Source organism: Lathyrus oleraceus, chromosome 3, assembly GCF_024323335.1.
Source record: "Lathyrus oleraceus cultivar Zhongwan6 chromosome 3, CAAS_Psat_ZW6_1.0, whole genome shotgun sequence".
In the NCBI taxonomy this organism is placed as follows: Eukaryota; Viridiplantae; Streptophyta; class Magnoliopsida; order Fabales; family Fabaceae; genus Lathyrus; species Lathyrus oleraceus.
The window spans coordinates 403,333,792-403,347,886 of NC_066581.1; the positions used below are offsets into that span (position 1 = coordinate 403,333,792).

Genomic DNA, 14,095 nt, shown 5'->3' on the forward strand with positions numbered 1-14,095 from the left:
CGTTCATACCAAGCTCTGGGAGCTTGTTTAAGTCCATATAAGGATTTCTTAAGTTTGAAAACATGTTCTGGAAAATTTGAGTTTTCAAAACCAGGAGGTTGATTAACATACACTTCTTCTGAAATATAACCATTTAGAAATGCACTCTTGACATCCATTTGGTATAATTTTATAGAGTGATTAATAGCAAATGATACAAGAAGACGAATAGACTCTAACCTTGCGACTGGAGCAAAAGTTTCATTATAATCAATACCTTCTTGTTGACTATAACCTTGAGCTACCAGTCGTGCTTTGTTTCTGACAACTTCTCCTTTCTCGTTCAGTTTGTTTCTGAACACCCATCTGGTTCCAATGACATGAGTGCCTCTGGGTTTAGGAACGAGATCCCAGACATCATTCTTGGAGAATTGATCTAACTCTTCTTGCATAGCTGCCACCCAATCATTATCTTGAAGAGCTTCATCACAGGACGTAGGCTCAATCAGAGACACTAGTCCCAGAGGAATATCTTCAGAAGTTCTGAAGGTAGATCTGGTTCTAACAGGTTCATCTTTGTTTCCCAAAATCAACTCTTCAGATACGTTGCTACGACTCTTGACTTTCCTTGGAATTTCTGGAGATTTAATTTCTTCAGAGTCTGGAGTGACAGTTGCTTCTGGAGTTTTCTCAGATTCTACCAGAGTGATCTCTAAATCTGCAAACTTTTCAACTAGCTTTGACTTTTCAGGGTCAAGCTTATCATCAAATCTAACATGGATTGATTCCTCCACAATTTTGGTTTCTGTGTTGTATACTCTATAGCCTTTAGAGCGTTCTGAGTATCCTAACATAATACCTTTCTGTGCTTTGGAATCAAACTTGTTCAGATGTTCTTTAGTATTTAATATAAAGCAAATGCATCCAAAAGGATGAAAATATGAAATGTTGGGTTTTCTTCCCTTACACAGTTCATAGGGAGTCTTATCCAGAATAGGTCTAATAGAGATTCTATTCTGAATGTAACACGCTGTATTTACAGCTTCTGCCCAAAAGTGCTTTGCTACATTTGTTTCATTGATCATGGTTCTGGCCATTTCTTGGAGTGTCCTATTCTTCCTCTCTACAACTCCATTTTGTTGTGGAGTTCTAGGGCAGGAGAAATCATGGGATATTCCATTAGAATCAAATAGTTCTTCAAAATCTTTATTTTCAAATTCTCCACCATGATCACTTCTGACTCTAACAATTTTAGAGTCAAATTCTTTTTGCACTTTAGAACAGAAACTGGTGAATACAGAGTGAGACTCACTCTTGTGCCTTAGGAATTTTACCCATGTCCAGCGGCTGTAATCATCAACGATTACAAGTCCATACTTCTTTCCATTAACTGATGCTGTTTTCACAGGACCAAATAAGTCAATGTGAAGAAGCTCCAGAGGCTTGGAGGTAGAAACAACATTTTTCTTTTTAAAAGATGTTTTTGAAAACTTTCCTTTCTGACAAGCTTCACACAGAGCATCTGAAGAAAACTTCAGTTTAGGTAAACCTCTGACTAACTCAAGTTTAGTTAGCTGAGAAAGTTTTCTCATGCTAATGTGGCCTAAGCGTCTATGCCATACCCATTGCTCTTCGTGAACTGACATTAAACATTTAACATTTTGATCTTTTAAATCAGAAAGATTTATTTTATAAATGTTGTTTTTCCTCTTGCCTGTGAAAAGGACAGAGCCATCGTTCTGATTAATGGCTTTACACGTTTTTTGATTAAAGATTACATCATAACCGTTATCACTTAATTGACTTATGGATAACAAGTTATGCATTAATCCTTCTACATAAAGAACATCAGATATAGAGGGAAGAGTACCATTACCAATAGTTCCGGAGCCTCTGATCCTTCCTTTCTGATCTCCTCCGAAGCCTACAAAGCCAGCGTCTTTAAGTTCCAGGCTTTGGAACATAGACTTTCTTCCCGTCATATGTCGCGAGCATCCAGAGTCCAGGTACCATGACTGGTGTCTGAACTTTGCTGCATAGGATATCTGCAACATAGATAATCTTATCTTTCGGTACCCAGAATCTCTTGGGTCCTTTCAGATTAGTTTTCCCAGAGTTTCTTACAACTTTGGGTCTTCTAGCATTTTTAAATTTGTGTTCTTGTGTGTGTGTATAGTGGTATGAAAAAGGTGATTTAATTTGGTTACTGGTAGAAGTTTTATCAGAATCAGAATCATACCCAATTCCCCTTTTATTATTCTGACCTACTCCATAAATCATGGATGCCATAATACTCCTATTTATCCCATTCTTCAGAAATTGTTGAAAGGCTTCTTCATATTTATAAATAATTTCATTTGAAGTTTGTGGTGCTTGAGACAACACTTCTTCTAATTTTAAGCTTTTTGTTTTAGCTCCATCTCTTTCTAACGTTAAAGATTTGATTGTATCTTCATGTGCTAGAATTGTTGTCTCAAGTTCACTACATTCTTCAGATTTTGCTTTAAGAAGGCCTTTAATACTTTTAACTTTTTGTTTTAATTTCTGAAGAGAGGTAAGAGTTTCTGATAAACATGATTCTAAGTCAGATCTAGAAAGTTCAGAAAATACCTCTTCAGATTCTTCATCTGAGCTGCTGGATGTGGTAGCCATAAATGCTACGTTGGCTTGTTCATCAGAGTCAGATTCTGATGATCCTGATTCACTATCGTCCCAGGTGGCCATTAATCCCTTCTTTGTTCTGAAGGCATTTTTCTTGAAGCTTTCTTTCTTAGAGTCATCTTTCTTCAGCTTGGGGCATTCATTTCTGTAATGACCTGTTTCTTTACATTCAAAACAGGTAATATCTTTATTAGGTTTACCTTTTGAAGTTGACTCTGATCTATCCCTTCTGGGTCTTGATCTTCTGAAGTTGTTGTTGTTCCTTCTTTTCCAGAGTTGCTTAACTCTTCTGGTTAGTAAGGACAGTTCTTCTTCATCATCAGAGTCTTCAGGTTCAGAGTCGTCAGTATCTGCAGTTTCGGCCTGGAGAGCTTTGATTCTGTCTGACTTCCGTCTTTCAGATCTGGACTTCAGCGCCACTGACTTGTTTCTTTTCTGAGGCTCATCCTCCTCTAGTTCTATCTCATGACTTCTGAGAGAGCTAACAAGTTCTTCAAGGCTGATGTTGTTCAGATCCTTTGATAACTTCAGAGCAGTAACCATTGGTCTCCATTTCTTTGGCAGACTTCTGACAATCTTCTTAACATGATCTGCAGTAGTATATCCTTTGTCTAGCACTTTAAGACCTGCAATAAGAGTTTGGAATCTGGAAAACATAGCTTCTATAGCTTCGTCATCTTCCATCTTGAAGGCTTCATATTTCTGGATCAACGCCAGAGCCTTCGTCTCCTTGACTTGGGAGTTTCCTTCATGGGTCATCTTCAGAGAGTCAAGTATATCTTTAGCCGTCTCTCTGTTGGTGATCTTTTCGTATTCGTTGTATGATATAGCATTTAGAAGTATTGTTCTGGCCTTGTGATGATTTTTGAACTCACGTTTTTGATCTTCTGACATTTTGCTTCTGGGAACTTCAGCTCCATTTAAGGTTGGAGGTTTGTATCCATCTGTGACAATGTCCCAGAGGTCAGCATCATAACCAAGAAAGAAACTTTCGATTCTATCTTTCCAGTAATCAAACTTTTCTCCATCAAAAATAGGAGGCTTGGCATTGTAAGAATCTTTCTCATTTGAGTGGGCCATTTGATTTTCTCGCACTGGATCTCTCTACACGGTTAAGTGTTTGATTTGAAAATCAATAACAGAGCCGGAGCTCTGATACCAATTGAAGGTGAGAAAAACAAGAAAGGGGGGGTTTGAATTGTTTGAAAAATAAGCGCTTTTGCAAAATGAAATCACACAATGATTTTATACTGGTTCGCTTATAACACAAAGCTACTCCAGTCCACCCGGCCAAGGTGATTTCGCCTTCAACAAGGACTTAATCCACTAATCTTGAAAGATTACAAACAACCCCTAAGAGAAAAGAAAATCTCTTAGTCCTCTCAAGTCTACAGACTACAACAAGTCACTTGAGGAAATCAAATAAAAATAGATACAAGATGTGTAATCTAGAGTGCTTCTAAGAAAGCAAATATTACAAACTTAAGAACAAATTTTTCACTTGATAAGCAACAGCTTAGTGAAAATCTTTGAAGAACAAAGATGTTTTTCTTGAGCGTGATATAATTTCAGTATAGTTTTGGCTAGTGATTTCTTGGTGTATGCTGAATGAGATTTCTTCTCTATTTATAGGAGTTGAAGTAGAGTTGAAGTAGCGTTGAATCTGTTGGATATTGAGATGTAATTACGCCATTCCATTAATAGCTTCTGCAGTAGACTTTTTCACTTAGAAGTGACTACTTACCACAATTAGTATCTTTTCTCTTGGAAGTGGAGATTAACGTCTCTTTCTAATTGAGGAAATCCATTTGCAGAACTTTAACTTGGCTTAAACGTTACTTCATCATGATTAACAATTCTGATTAGAGTCTTTGTGTATCTGGAGAAATTGGCTTCTGATGTTATCTCTTGAAAGTTCAGATGACGCTTGATAACTTCAGACTTTGCAGAAGGCATTTGTTCAGAGTCAGAGCTTCTAGACTTTACTTCATGTTCAGATGCTTCTGATATTTTGTAGTTTTGTCCAGAGTCAGAGCTTCTTGAAACGAGATTTCACTTTAGATGCTTCTGATACTTGAGATTTTGCATCTGATCTTGTTTTGCATCTGATGACATCATCAGATTTATTTCTTCTTTCTTTAGAACCCTGCACACTTAGAAACTTTTCGTTAGGGTGCCACTTTTGGTTTCATCCTTTGTTATCATCAAAATCATGGAATCTATTGTAGAACTATTTTTGTTCTTACAGACACGTCATGGCAGGGTCTATGGCGCCAGCCATGGGGTAGGCCACAAGAACAAAATGCTGAATTTTAGGGTTTTTGGCTCTTTTTCGCTCCTTTTCTTAATCGGGGCTCCGATTAAAGTAAAAACCTGAAAACAAAGGAAAATATAGCAATAACACAACAAAATGATAATAAAACAACTAGAATGCATGTGAAATCGGAGTCGAAAATACGGTAAATTTTAGTATTATCAAACTCTCCCACACTTAAACCTTTGCTTCTCCTCAAGCAAAACATTAAAAAGCTCATAAAAGAAAATTTGTGTAAACGAGTGTTTTAGGTAAAAATTCTAAGTTCAAGTAGGGATGCAGTGATAGGTACTAACTGAGTGAACTAAGGGTATCATGATGACACTAATTTGCAAATACGGACATAAACTTCATTCCTATATTAACCAACCCATATTATCCCACAATACCTAGGCCTGCCTCTTCATCTCTTTTTGTGTCCTTTTCATTCAGGCACAATCACATTAAGTCCGTTATCCGTACATGCTTCGTAGTAGAGTGGTCTGTTAGTGATTATGATCTGAGCATGGGGTTTCTGGCACATAAATATGTGTAAACCCTTTTATTGGACCCAACTGTAGTTGTGGGGGATCGGATCATAATCCGCCCTACCGAGTTCAGTGCCAGATACCTCTGAACAAACTAACAGTGGGTAAGTTTTTCTTTTTCTTTTTATTTTTGTAGAAATTTTTTACAATTCTTTGGTTTAAATGACTTTGTGAGGGTCACCTATACCGGAGTTGCTTTTTTTTGCTTTCTTTTATTTTTTTGTTTTTCTGGATCATTCACTTATTTGCATCGGTCCCCTACATAGAGGATGCGTAGGCCGGAGCTGGCTGCTGAGATAAACTACTAAGGACTTATACAGAAATGATGATTGAGGCCATGGTATAAGGGGTTTCGGGAATGATTCCTATATTTACGAAGCTTATGGTGCTAAAACAGATACTGATGTTTCGCAAAGTTCTCCCAAGTCACCGCATCCTTACTCAAAACATGTCTTTAAAACCTGAAAACTCTCGGAATAACACTATTTTCTTTTGCAAAAATTTTTTGGTGGGGCTAAAGGTATGGGGAGGTAAGGTTGTACTAAAAATATACTATATTTGGTGACTCATCAGACTCATGCATTATACTAAAAAGCAAAATAAACAACTAAAAGGAAATAACAATAAATAAACTATCTAAAAACAGCAAAGAAAAAGCGATAAAGGAAAAACGAGAAAAACAATAAAGAAAAGACGATAGAGTCTCCTCCCACACTTAAATCAAACATTGTCCCCAATGTTTCGAAATAAGATAAGGGAAGAGTTACCTGACAACCTATGGCTGACCACTAGTGTCGTCGCCATCCTGAGGTGGACGATGGGATCGGGTACGACGACGGTCTCTCTGAACCATCCTTGCCATCAGGGCATCCTGAGAGGTCCTCACCTCTCAAAGGTTACCTATAATGGAATCTTGAGTGGCTTCAATGAGTGCCATGTGTCTCTGGTGGTAGTGTTGCTGACGGGCTTGTGAATCTGTGATCGTTTGCAGAGACTGTAGAACAGTGTTGTAGGACCTGTCTGTCCTCCACTGTGACTCTTGCATGAAGCGCATGTTGTCCGTCATTTGTTGCTGGATGGTAGAGAGTAGGTCGTCACGCCTTTGCTCTCTAGCCATGTGGTCACGCCACATCTCCTCTGTAATATAGAAGTCAGGAGTGGTACCTACAGAAGAAGAAGATGGTGTGGTGTGTGGTGGTAAAGGATGATGGGGGGACACATGGGGTACGGGAGATCTCTCTCGCCAATTATATTCATCTTCAGTGTCATGTCCCGCCTCATCAGGAATATTAGGAGGAAGAGGACCTAAAACAGGTGGAGCATCTAAAGCGTAGGTCCAATTCCTTTCATCTCGTACATTTGTACGTCTAGACATCCGAAAAGCCTGAAAGTAGCATACCCATCTGGTCCAGAATATGGGTCATAGTCGAATGAACTCAGGAACTCCAAAGTCAGGTTCCTATATGTGTTACTCAAGTCATCAACAAACTCATCCCAATGAAGCTGGTGGCTAAGGAATCGGATACTCGGCTCGATACCCAGTGCCTCCATACACTGCTGATCAGGATAACGTGTGGGTGCCATAGGGCGCTGATACAAAGCAATGTAGCGCTCCCTTTGAGCATTATCTCTATAGGCCACGTGCATGTCATCGAAATCCTGCATCCTGTAAAAGTTAAGAAAGTGATCCTGAAAATACAAACCATTCAAATCTTAGTCTCAATGCAAAATATGATAAAATAAAATAAAAATAAATAAATGCGAAAAAGTAAAATGAAAGAAAAACCATGGGTTGCCTCCCACGCAGCGCTTGTTTAACGTCATTAGCTTGACGATTAGAATTTATACACCTGTAGTAGTAGGAATCGGTGGATCAATCAGGGTGTGGCTCGAGTAGTATGCTGGAATGTCTCCTCCTTCGTAGAGCTTCAGTCTTTGTCCATTTACAATGAATGGAATACAGGTATCGTTCTTGATTTCTATGGCTCCAGATCTCAGAATCTTGGATACTTCGAAAGGACCGGTCCATCTTGAACGTAGCTTTCCAGGGAAGAGTCGTAACCTAGAGTTAAAAAGGAGAACAGGATCGCCTATATTGAAATTTTTCTTTACTATTCTTTTGTCGTGATAGGATTTTGTCCTCTCTTTATATATTTTTGCATTCTCGTAGGAAGATTGCCTAAGTTCTTCTAGTTTATGAATGTCTAGGGTACGCTTTTCTCCAGCGGCTAGGTAGTCTAAATTCAAAGTTTTAATGGCCCAATAGGCCTTATACTCTAATTCGAATGGCAAGTGACATGATTTTCCATAAACTAGTTGATAAGGAGTAGTTCCTATAGGGGTTTTGAAAGCGGTTCTATAGGCCCATAATGCTTCTTGAAGCTTCTGAGACCAGTCTCTCCTAGAAATAAAAACAGTTTTCTCTAGGATTTGTTTTATCTCCCTATTAGATATTTCTACTTGGCCACTAGTTTGTGGATGGTATGGTGTTGCTACTCTATGCCTAACTCCATATTTTCTTAAAAGTTTGTCAAATATTCTCGATATAAAGTGTGATCCTACATCGCTTATGACTAAACGTGGTGTTCCAAGTATAGGGAATATATAGTTTTTAAATAGTTTGATTACTACCCTAGTGTCGTTTGTGGGTGCGGCTATAGCTTCAATCCACTTAGACACATAGTCTACAACTACTAAGATATACCTGTTTCCTAAGGATGGTGGAAAAGGTCCCATGAAATCTATACCCCATACGTCAAAGAGTTCTACTTCCTGAATGTTTCTTAGAGGCATCTCATCGCGCCTTGAAATGTTTCCAGTGCGTTGGCATCTATCACACTTGACAATGCAAGCATAGACATCGCACCACATGGTAGGCCAGAATAGGCCAGCTTGAAGAATCTTGGCGTATGTCTTAGAGGTGCTCGCATGTCCATCATAAGGTGCAGAATGACAATGCTCGATAATACTATTTACCTCTTCTTCTGGAACGCAACGGCGAAAAATTCCATCTTTACCCCTTTTGAAAAGGAGCGGTTCGTCCCAATAGAAGTTTCTCACATCGTGGAAGAATTTCTTTTTGCGGTGGTAGTCAAGATCAGGGGGTACTATATTAGCAGCTAGGTAATTAACGAAATCTGCATACCAGGGTACGTTACTTATTGCTAAGGAATTTTGGGAATGCTCATAAGGATCTAGGTTATTATCTTCAATGGTTTCTACTCTAGCTATCAGTCTATCATAGGCAAAATCATCATTTATGGGTACTAGTTCTGGTTTTAGATGTTCTAGCCTAGAAAGGTGACCGGCTACTACATTTTCAGTGCCTTTTTTATCTCTTATGTCTAAATCAAACTCTTGTAGTAATAGAATCCATCGGAGTAACCTAGGCTTGGCATCTTTTTTACTTAATAGGTAACGAATGGCAGCATGATCGGTGTAAATTATAATTTTTGCTCCTACTAGATAAGATCTAAATTTGTCTATAGCGAAAACTACATCGAGTAATTCTTTTTCAGTTGTTGCGTAGTTAAGTTGGGCAGCATCTAGGGTTCTACTGGCATAATAAATGGCATGTAATTTTTTATCTTTCCTTTGTCCTAGAACGGCTCCAACTGCATAATCACTAGCATCGCACATTATCTCAAAAGGTTCTGACCAATCAGGTGCTTTTATAATGGGTGCTGAGATCAATGCTTGCTTTAAAAGATTAAATGCGTCATTACATTTTTCATCAAAAATGAATTCAGCATCTTTCATTAAAAGTCCATTTAAAGGTTTGGTTATTTTGGAGAAGTCCTTAATAAAACGCCGGTAGAATCCAGCGTGTCCAAGAAAGCTTCGGACTTCTCTGATGGTTTTTGGGGGTTTTAGGTTTTCTATAACTTTTATTTTAGCTTTATCTACCTCTATACCTTTTTCAGAAACTATATGTCCTAAAACTATTCCTTCGGTTACCATGAAATGACATTTTTCCCAATTTAGGACGAGGTTCACCTCCACGCATCTCTCCAGGATTTTCTCAAGGTTAGCAAGACAATTGTGGAAATCAAATCTGCAAACCGAGAAATCATCCATAAACACTTCAATGATACCATCTAGGTAATCTGCAAAGATTGACATCATGCAGCGTTGGAAAGTAGTTGGGGCATTATAGAGGCCGAACGACATTCGTCTGTAGACAAAAGTTCCATAAGGGCATGTAAAGGTAGTTTTTTCTTGATCTTCGGGGTGGATAGGTATTTGGAAGAATCCAGAGTATCCATCTAGATAGCAGAAGTAAGAGTGTATGGCTAGACGCTCCAACATCTAGTCTATAAATGGTAAAGGGAAATGATCCTTCCTAGTTGCTTTATTTAATTTTCTATAATCTATACACATCCGCCATCCTCCTTCTAAACGTTTTGCTACATGTTTGCCTCTATCGTTTTGCATGACTGTGATGCCTCCCTTTTTAGGTACTACATGCACAGGGCTCACCCACTTAATATCCGAGATCAGGTAGATTATACCTGCCTCAAGTAACTTAAGAACTTCTTTTTTAACAACATCACTTATTATAGGGTTTATTCTTCTCTGATGTTCCCTAGAGGGTTTTGAATCTTCTTCGAGCGAAATCCGATGCATGCATACGGATGGGCTTATACCTTTCAGGTCAGAGATATTATATCCTAAGGCTGAGGGATATCTTCGTAAAACGTCTAAAAGTTGGTTCGTTTCCTTTTGGCTCAAGGTAGCACTAACTATAACTAGACGGTTCATCTTTTCATCGAGGAACTCATATCTCAGGTTCTTAGGTAGTTCCTTAAGTTCTAAGGTCGGTTTCTTAGGGCATAACATAGGATCTGGGGTAAGGGATAAATATTCGTAAAGGTTATCATCGATGTAGGGTTTCTTAAAGTCATCATCTTCCATTATGAGAGTTGATGGTAACTTAATTGTTTTTATAATTTCTTTTTGTTCTAATTCTCTAACACATTCATCAATGATATCTAAGGCATAACACGAGTCTCCCATCACAGGTGCCATAAGAAATTTCGAAAGTATAAATTCTATTTTCTCGTCACCTACCTCAAATGTCAACTTTCCTTTCTTGACATCTATTATGGCTCCTGCAGTCGATAAGAATGGTCTACCTAGAAGGATTGGTATATCATTGTCCTCTTTGATGTCCATGACAACAAAATCAGTGGGGATAAATAACTGACCTATCCTAACAGGAACATCTTCTAGAATGCCTATGGGATATTCAACAGATCTATCGGCTAACTGAAGTGACATCTTAGTGGGCTGTAATTCTCCTAAGTTTAACCTCTCACAAACTGCTAAAGGCATTAGGCTCACACTAGCTCCTAAGTCTAGAAAAGCTTTTTCGATGACATGATTACCCAAAAGGAACGGAATGGAGAAATTTCCAGGATCTTTATCTTTCTTTGCTAATTTGTCCTCGGAAATAGCATTACATTCCAAAGGCTTCGGATCGTCAAGTCTACGTTTGTTGGTTAGGATGTCTTTGAGAAACTTTGCATAAGAATGTATTTGGGTGATGGCTTCTGTGAAAGGGATTTCTACATGAAGTTTTTCTATAATTTTAATAAATTTTTGATACTGTTTATTGATCTGGGTTTGTTTGAGTCTTTGCGGATATGGTATAGGTGGTTTATATGGTGGGGGTGGTACGTAAGTTTTATCTTAAGGTTCTTCTCCTTTTTCTCGACCTTCCTGGTTTTCAGGTTCCTCTGGTTCCTTTACTTTGTCCGCGAGTTTGGTACATTCCTTAGAAGTTTCAGGTTCACTCAATCTAGGGTTTGGTGGCTCATCATAAGCGTTCCCACTTCGTAGGGTAATGGCATTGTCTTGTCCTCTCGGATTTTGTTGAGGTTGTCCAGGGAATTGTCCTCCAGGTGTGGTCTGAGGGGCTTGGTTTAAAGCTACCTGAGAGATCTGGGTTTCAAGCATCTTGGTATGAGTAACTATTTGGTCAACCTTGGTTCTTAACTGAGTAATCAATTCGTTAACATGAATGTTTTGGTTCATGAACTCCTTGTTTTGTTGGGTTTGAGCGGTGATAAAATTTTCCATAATTTTCTCAAGGCTCGGTTTTGGTGGTACAGGTTGCATAGGTTTATTTGATCTAGGGGCTTGATAACTAGGTCTCGGGGGTGCATTATTTTGAGTAGGGTTATTGTTTTTATAGGAGAAGTTCGGGTGATTCCTCCATCCAGGGTTATAGGTATTCGAGTATGGGTTCCCTTGGGTGTAGTTCACTTGCTCAGAGTGGGTTTCGTTTAATAGACTGCATTCTGCTGATTGGTGTCCTTTGGTTCCACATATCTCACAATCCGATGAAACTGCGGCTACAGTATTCGAGTTTATGCACATATGTTCGACTTTGAGGGCTAATGCGTCCATTTTAGCTTGCATCATGTCTATAGAGCTTAGTTCATGCACTCCTCCTTGGGCTTCCTTCTTCTGAACTGTCGCTCGTTCGACTCCCCATGATTGATGGTTTTGAGCCATATCTTCAATGAGGGCACTAGCTTCAGGATAAGGTTTGTTCATCAGAGCACCGCCTGTGGCAGCGTCGATGGTCATCTTTGTGTTATAGTGAAGTCCATTATAGAAGGTTTGAATGATTAACCAATTTTCTAAACCATGATGTGGGCATGCTCGTAACAACTCTTTATATCTCTCCTAAGCTTCGAACAGCAATTCTCCTTGGTTTTGGGTAAATCTAGTTATATGGTTTCGAAGAACGGCGGTCTTACTCGGGGGAAAATATCTAGCAAGAAAAACTCTTCTAAGGTTATCCCAAGTCGTAATGGAATTGGGTGGAAGGGAATCTAACCATGATAGGGCTTTATCTCTGAGAGAAAAAGGAAATAATCTTAAACGTATTGCCTTAGGAGAAGCTCCATTGGTTTTAAAAGTGTCTGCTAATTGAAGAAATATTTTTAAATGTTGGTTTGGGTTCTCAGTAGCGAGACCTGCGAATTATCTCTGTTGCACTAGTTGCAACAGGGATGGTTTAAGTTCAAAATTATTAGCTGGGATGGTTGGGTTTACTATACTAGAAATAGGTTCTTCATTAGATGGTTGAGCGAAATCCTTAAGAGGTCTTTGGTTTTGATCTTCGGCCATAGCTCTCTTAATTCTATGAAAGAATAAACGGGCGCGAGCGTAACGTTCAGGTTCCGCCAGAGGGTATACTAAGCTTAAACTTCCGGTGCTACGAGTTCTTCGCATTGACCGGCGGGAAATAGCCTAAGTCTAAACGATATAACAACAGGAAAATGAAATTTGACGAAATTGGTCCCCGGCAACGGCGCCAAAAACTTGATGCGGTGTTTCGCAAGTATACGAACGCGTCAGAGTAATATAAAAGATTGTCGAATCCACAAAGATCAAGTGTCAATCTATCGTTATCTATTGTTATGGTGCTTATCAAAGGCAATCGAAATAGGTGTTTTTTGGAGTGTGCAATGAAAAGTAAAGTATTGAAATAAATTTAATTAATAAAGACATGGTCGAATATAATTCACGTAATCAATTAATAATCCAAGTACTTGCTAGTAGAGCTACTTATGGGCAGTGTTTCCTACTTCGAAAAGAACTAATTTAACAGGAACTGTCGCTTTCGCGTATTCAGAACCGAGTTGTACTCCCTAATCAAACCCTCTTATTGTCACTTATAAAAAGGCGCGCATTGCGTTAGAGTAGTAAACCTATTTTTAAGAAATATAGTATCTTGACTAAGTCGAAAAGTATTATAACCTGGATTTCTTAACCAAAAGAGGTTCTTACGAACCAGACTCTAAACTTATAAACGCGTCCTAAAATAGTTTTAAAATCTCTTTTCTTCTTAATGTTAAAATCTCCTAATGAACTAAACAAAGCGCTTTCGCTGTTTTTGAAATAGTTAAAAACAATTAAGTTTAAAAAGACGTTGGACGGCTTTCGATCTTACCCAACGGAATTGAAGTGCGGGAAAACTTAATCTGAAAGTTAAAATAGCCCTTAAGTGTTTCTACAAACAATTGTATGGATTATCGGTTCAATTATGATCCTTACATTCTAACCTTATAAATTTAGCTAGACATGGTAAAGTAAAAGTGCATTAAGATAAATAAAAGTAGTGCGAGTGCGGAAAGTAAATAAAAGTAGTGCGAGTGCGGGAAATAAATAATTTAAAGTGAGTGCGAGGAAATAAATAATTTAAAGCGAGTGCGAGAAATAAATGAAAGTAAAGCGAGTGCGAGGAAATAAATAAAAGTAAAGGCGAGTGCGAGGAAATAAATAAAAGTAAAGGCGAGTGCGGGAAATTAAATAAGATAAAGACAAGTAATAAAAACCTGCTCCAATCGGAGGGTTGAGTAAATTGCAAAGCGGAAATGAAAATGACGGCAAGATTAACTTCCTTCCAAAGTGCTCCAAACTTGATTACAGACTCTATCACAGACTCGATTACACAATTGTGGTAACACTCCAATGCGAAGCGATTACCACTTTAAAATACTGAATATATGCCTAAGTGAAACAAAGTTGCTCTGAGTTTGCCTCTGCTCTAAGTTTGGATGATTGTAAACGTGATTTCGAGTTTCTATTTATAAGCAAG

General features: G+C 38.4%; 1 non-coding gene across 1 annotated transcript; it reads left to right on the plus strand.

Moving 5' to 3' along the window:
• Positions 1–12,130: 12,130 nt before the first annotated feature.
• LOC127133680 (small nucleolar RNA R71) lies at positions 12,131–12,237 on the plus strand. The gene has a single exon (XR_007807631.1). It is a non-coding gene; the product is annotated as a small nucleolar RNA R71 (small nucleolar RNA).
• The last annotated feature ends 1,858 nt before the right edge of the window (positions 12,238–14,095 follow it).